The 7,500-nt window shown below is 33.3% G+C and overlaps 1 protein-coding gene across 1 annotated transcript in view; it reads right to left on the bottom strand.

Annotated features, from left to right (window-relative positions):
* Positions 1-7,500, bottom strand: part of LOC137620891 (G-protein coupled receptor GRL101-like) — a 464,398-nt gene that overhangs the window by 24,681 nt on the left and 432,217 nt on the right. The window lies entirely within an intron of this gene.

Raw genomic sequence — 7,500 nt, forward strand, 5'->3', positions numbered from 1 at the left:
CCTTCAACATCTCAGCTCTCACACCATCCATACCAGATGCTTTTCCTACTCTCGTTTCATCTAGTGCTCTCCTCACTTCCTCTCTTGTAATCTCTTTCATTCTCATCTCCCATCACCGGCACCTCAACACCTGCAACAGCAATTATATCTGCCTCCCTATTATCCTCAACATTCAGTAAACTTTCAAAATATTCCACCCACCTTTTCCTTGCCTCCTCTCCTTTCAACAGCCTTCCATTTCCATCTTTCACTGCCTCTTCAATTCTTGAATCAGCCTTCCTTACTCTCTTCACTTCTTTCCAAAACTACTTCTTATTCTCTTCATATGAATGACCCAATCCCTGACCCCACCTCAGGTCAGCTGTCCTCTTTGCCTCACTTACCTTGCGCTCTACTTCCACATTTTTCTCTCTATATCTTTCATACTTCTCTACACTATTACTCTGCAGCCATTCCTCAAAAGCCCTCTTTTTCTCTTTCACTTTTACCTTCACTCCTTCATTCAACCATTCACTGCCCTTCCTCATGCTGCCTCCAACAAACTTCTTGCCAGACACATCACTTGCAATCCCCCAAAACATTTTCTTTTACTAACTTCCACTCCTCCTGTAAATTACCAGTTTCTCTTACTTTCACTTTGTCATATGCCATTTTCAACCTTTCTTGATATTTACTTTTTACCCCCTGTTTTATTTGCTCTTCAACCCTCACTAGCTCCATTTTACATCCACCTACTCTATTCCCCCACTCTTTTGCTACAACTAATTTTCCTTCCACCAAAAATTGATCAGACATATCGTTAGCCATACCCTTAAACACATGCACGTCTTTCAATCTTCCAAACATTTTTTAGTTATCAACACATAATCCATTAACGCCTTTGCTACCACTCTTCCATTTGCCACTCTTACCCATGTATACTTGTTTTTATCTTTCTTTTTGAAAAAGCTAGAACTTATCACCCTGTCTTGCTCAACACACATATCTACCAGACTTTCACCACTCTCATTTTCACCTGTTACGCCATACTTCCCAGTGACACCTTCTACCTCTCCACTGCCCACTCTAGCATTTAAGTCACCCATGACAACTAATTTACATAATTCCTTCTACCCAGTCCTTCTACACACCTAGTTAATTCATTCCAGAACTCATTCTGCACTTTTTCACTTATCTCATAACCTGGCCCATATGCACTGGCAAAAGCCCAACATTCCCTACCCAACCTAACCCTTACCCACATTAACCTAGATGATATCTCCTTCCATTCCACTACTTTACCTGTCATCCATTCACTCAGCAATAAAGCCACACCATCTCTTGCTCTTCCCCTTTCAATCCCAGACACTCTACCAGACATTTTACCAAACATCACTTCACCTTTCCCTTTTACCTTTGTCTCACACAAAGCCAATATATCCATTCTTATATTCCTAAGCATACCTCCAATCTCACATCTTTTACTCTCTATCGTATAACATCCACGCACATTCAAACACCCCAAAACTAGAGTGTGGGGAGCAGTCACTCTCCCCCCAGCTTCACCTCTTTGATGTCTCACAGGATTATAATACAGAGGAGGGAGTTCCCAGCCCTCTCGCCCCGTCCCTTTTAGTCGCCTCTTACAACACGCAGGGATATGTTGGCGCTATTCTAATTGTTTTTATGCCCTCGCAGCCACACACACACATACATATATAAATATATATATATATATATAATATATATAAACTATATATAAATATATATATGCATACATATATACATATACTGTATATATATATATACATACATACATACGTGTATATATATATATATAATACATACGTATATATATATATATATATATATATATATATATATATATATATATATATATCTATATATACATACGTGTATATATATATACATATATATATACATATATATATATATATATATATATATATATATACAGTATATATATATATATATATATATATATATATATAATACATACGTGTGTGTATATATATATATATATATATATATATATATATACATATATATATATTATGTATATATGTACATACATATGTGTGTATAAACCTGTTTTTGAACGAAACAAAGACCATTTTAAAAAGGAAATCTAATTTTATAAGAATTTTCTATCATAATCGTAATATTTTAACCTCAGTTGTTCGAACCAAAACCAATGATCGTAAAGCAGACCCATTATGTCGACCAATCTCTTAATGATCGACTTGAACGTTAAAATTCTCCAACTACATATTTAAATCTACATCAACATCAATTAGCTCTTTAATTCAAGGATTAGGCAACTAGTTAACTATAATTCCATGAAGGAACCAAGTCATTGTAGCAATCCATCTATATGAACAGTGATAATGATGGAGAAAAATTCTTGGATAATCTTTGGAGCAACCCATCTCATTTATGCAATAGAAAAGTGGTAATTTACGTATGATGTGATAGGACTTCGTTGTTGACATATCAATTCAAAAAATAGATCTAAAAACAGTCAAGGAAACAGACACAGAACAGAGTATGCAGAAGGTTGACGTAAATAATAAGAAATAAATCAAACGTGGTTATTGCTGATAATTAATTGGTCATAGCATAATCGAGAATCATGCTGTTTCTGTAAGGGAAAAAGCGCCACATGTCAAAATAAATGTCATGGTATTGAATCAATACTACCGGGGAGAAGTTAAAATAGCAGTAGAATACAGTATGTTTGATACCCAAAACATGGTCTTAAGGAATGGCCTTCGAATGAGTACGATTTTCCTTTGGTAGATAAGGTTACTCTAAACGGCAGTGAGAGAGCTGATAAATGTTGCAGTTGATTTGATCGATAAAAACCTAAGATTGATTTCTTTTGATGTCAGATTAAACTGGCCAAGTGGAAGTCCTATAAAAACATCCCGTAAGAGGAATGATTATGGAAATCATCACTGCAGTCTAATAAAAGAGGCAAAAGGTGAAAGAATGGAGATTACATATTTATGGCTTGTTTGTCACGATACCAAAAGATTTTAGGGAAATTGGGAAAATAGTATTACCCATATATAGTATTTATAAGCAAAATTAATCGCCGCGAGAGAGAGAGAGAGAGAGAGAGAGAGAGAGAGAGAGAGAGAGAGAGAGAGAGAGAGAGAGAGAGAGAGAGAGAGAGAGATTACTTTGAAATTCCTTAGAAGTAGCCCTACATTTTTCTATTCTAATTAATCCTTTTCTTTAGTTTTGCCTCCCATTTGCCTGCTTTCATAATCCTGTCTATTTTTGTAGGAATTTTAAACAGAGGAAGTTGTTGGCTTACGGGACTTCCATTCCATTAGCCAGTTTGTTGTTTTGAGACAAGACCTGGTTGGGCGTTTCCTAGTAACCGAGAAGCTGATGACAGATAAACAAGTGTTGGCAAAGAGTAAGACAGAATTAAAAAAGGAAGAGTCTAAGCAAAGCGATAGTGAAATTATTCAAGCCTTAATCAATTATTATAATTAAAGTAGACTGTAAGAATAGAAAGGTGAATTTTGATGAAAGTGGCAGTGAAATAGAGACGACTTCGTCAAGTATTAAAGGTAAAAGAGACTGTAATAAATAAGTATAAAATTCGTATTTCAACTGTATATCAAAAAGAGGGAAAACCTAGGTGATGGATTTAATGAGATATACTGTACTTTGATATTATTATTCGGTGCCTGTCGACTGATGTTTTTGTGAAAATAATATTGTGATATTTTTTGATGATTATGTTGCGCATTGTATTTCCCAGTGGAATAAGACTCTCGACAAGGAGAGAAAACAATCTTATGGTATTATGGGGAAAATATAGTAGTGTGTTATGATACATGTAATAGCTGTTTCAGTTCATTGTGTTAGTGTCTTTCTATGGTATATATATATATTTACATTTAGATGTAAGATTTGTTTGTAGGCAAGGAAAATATTTTGTTGTAAGCTTTTTAAAAGAGGATTTGTGAAGCTAATTAGTTTAGCTGATTTACCTAAATATGAGGTTGCTATTTTTCTAATTTTTGACAACAAAATAGTATTCGATAACTTAGAATTATTGCTAACATAGATAAGTTTAAGGTATTAGAGCTGATCTATAAAATAGTATTTAGGTCAGTTTAAAGTAATATTTCAGGTACTCTAAATGCATGTATGTGTACAATAGTGAATAAAGTATATGTATAAGTGTGTTTGATTCTGGTCCATAGTATCCCCAAAGTCCCCGATACCTGGAAGGGTGTCATTTGAGTGACTGAAACAGTAAGATGTATTTACAGTAAATAAAAGTCTATATGTTACACATACACACACATGGAACTATAAAGCCCTTGAGAATGAACTAACAGATATTCAACGTGCATGATCCAGGGGATGTTAAAGACTGGATGGTAATTTGTGAGTTTGTCTAAAGAAAATAAAAAAAAAATTTTATAGTTATGAAAGTAATGGGTTAGAAAAGGCGTGTTAAGTCTTAGTGGCTCTTGAACATTCGCTGGATGAATGAGTTCACGGAGAGATGCTTAGGAATTAGGAAATCAAGCTATAAATTGGCGGAAGGCGTAAATAGGATTTGAAGTGATGATTCTGCTATGGACTAGGGTTGAACAATTGATTTGTGATTATAGATAAAATTATCGACAATGCTGAGGTGAAATCTCTTTCCTAACCCCAATCCATAAAAAAGTACATGGATAATAAAATTAACAATATTTATTTACATAATTAATAATCAAATATTTTTATCACATATCAACCTCCATATATGAATTCTTTGGCATAGAATTATGTATAAGAAAACCAGAAATTAAATCGTGTGAAAAATTCTCTAATTTCAAAAACAATAGTTTCGATTTGATGATTCGAACTAGATAACGGTTGCCCTTATCGTCCTTGTAATCTGAGAGCATATATTTTTTCTCCTCACTGTGCTATTTTCTCTGTTGGAGCCTTTGGTCTCGTAGCATCTGTTTTTTTTCAACAAGGGTTGTAGTTTAGCTAATAATAATAATAATAATAATAATAATAATAATAATAATAATAATAACAAACTAACTTTCCAGCAGAGAGAAATATACTGGGATTTCGATGGATATAAGATCATTCAGAATGCAAATGCTAAGGATAACTTTTAGCATCCTCCTCATTGTCAATAATAAAGTTAGCATTACTAAGATAATAGGCATCGCAAGCTTACAAAAGTGAGGGAAAATTACTAAGAAAACATGGCCAGTGTTAGTATGCGAGTGGATAGATGAAAGTGGAAGACATTTGCCGGAATTTGAGGTGACTCTCTTGATTAACGATAGCACGAAGAGAGAAAGTTCTGCGGTTAAGATTGGAACTGTAAACACACGAAAAAAACTACTGCATTAAGATTGTCTCCATCATCATAAAGCAAAACTTATGTTGCTGATATATATATATATATATATATATATATATATATATATATATATATATATATATATATATATATATATATATATATATATATATATATATAAAAATAAAATATATATATATATATAATATACATATATATATATATATATATATATATATATATATATATATATATATATTATATATATATGTATATATATATATATATATATATATATATATATATATATATATATATATATATATATATATATATGACAGACGGAGTAAAATAGGATAAAAACGTGTACACAAAATAGGAAAAGTTGGATGCATTGTGTTTAGGTGGTTTTGGTTACGTAAAATAAATATAACAAAGACAGTCTATGTCCTAGAGACTGACCATATATACATATGATCATCGCCCAAGCCTCCTCTCCACCCAAGCAAGGACTGCAGAGGGACAGGCATTGGGTGTTGTACACTCAGCAGGTAGACTGTACTGTAGGTTCCCCAAAACACCCCATCCTTAGCTCACAAGGATTATGTGGTTACAGACACTCCAAGAAACTATCAAGCTTGAGAGGGACCCGAACCCTGGTCCGGCAGATCGCCAGGCAGGGGCGTTCCCGACCGGCTACGACATAAAAATCAAAACTTGAATGGTACACTCAGTGTAGATTATAAAGTAGCCATTCCTCATGTCTAGGTGGTTTAAAACTCATTTCACTAGGATTGAAATATAATTCAGAGCATATCATACTTCTTTTCACTCGTGTCATAATGCATCTAGATTTCACTTTTTAAAATTATATCGACTGTTCCAATCATCAAAGATAACGACAAATAAATAATAATTAGAAGATTCGTTATGAAATAAGTTTATGGCAAAAATCATTCAAATGATGACAAATGTAGTTTGATTACATTTTAATAAAAAAAAAAAATATTCATCACTGACCCATTATTCCTTTTTTTTTTTTTACATGAATTATGTGGGAAAAATAATATCTAGCAACGCGAACATTCAAGTTGCTTACATTCACGATAAATCATCACTTCAACCCACACAGATCGACCTAAAACAAAAGGATTCATTTGAGCGAGGACTCAGTGTGCACGTGTGGGAGAAGCGAATGGCGTAGTACATATTTGTGGAATAAATTTCATTACTGATTATTCTCTATTTAGGAATCAAAGGGTTGGATCAGGCAATGACAGTTTTATTGGAGGAAACGACAGATAAAACGTAATGGCAGACATAGCTGTCATTTGGTACGTTATTAACAAATAGGAAGTGCACCAAGGGCAAAGGTGAAGTAGAAATATTTTGAGTCCGTCATATTAACGTGGATGATGAGACTTCGTTTACGTTGGAAACAAAATTTAGATTCATTTGCGATAATGCATGAGCGAGGATCACAAATTTGGCATACACCGTCTCGACAGACTACGTGTTAAAAAAAAAAAAAAAAAAAAAAAGGCCTGTTTTCATCTATATCTATTTAGGTTTATCAAAAAAAAAAAAAAATAGTAAATAGCATAACAGAATATATGTAGTACAGTTGGCTTCATTAATTCCAGTACACTTCAAGGGAAGCCAAGAAGAAGTCTGACAGCTGTACATTGTAGCAAATGAGAAACAAAGTCGCTGACTTTGTAAACACGTGACCAAAAGCCTTTTTTGTTAATTTTACAAAGTGTTGTTAGTAAATAACACCTTTCGATTCAGCACTTCATAAAATTAATGAACACGATTTTACAGGTAGTGTTGTCAATAGTTTCTCTATTGTTAAACACAATGTTACCTGCTAAATGTACAGCTTCACGTAAAGTGTACTGGAATTAATGAAGCCAATTGTACTATAACGATAAGGACTACGAACAAAGTGGTTTTCAGTCATATTTGATATTGTTAAACTTTTTAGAGGGACTTTTTTTTCAAAATTGCGATAAGAAAATCTTAATATCGTTTAACTAAAATTACAAATGCCGCGATAAATTACGCAATTGCCAAGGAATCTACATGTAACAAATTGCCACATTTTCTTATATAAATTTGTTAAAACTGATACTGCCAAGTTTCAAGGCGAGAAATAA

Source organism: Palaemon carinicauda, chromosome 27, assembly GCF_036898095.1.
Source record: "Palaemon carinicauda isolate YSFRI2023 chromosome 27, ASM3689809v2, whole genome shotgun sequence".
NCBI classification, from domain to species: Eukaryota; Metazoa; Arthropoda; class Malacostraca; order Decapoda; family Palaemonidae; genus Palaemon; species Palaemon carinicauda.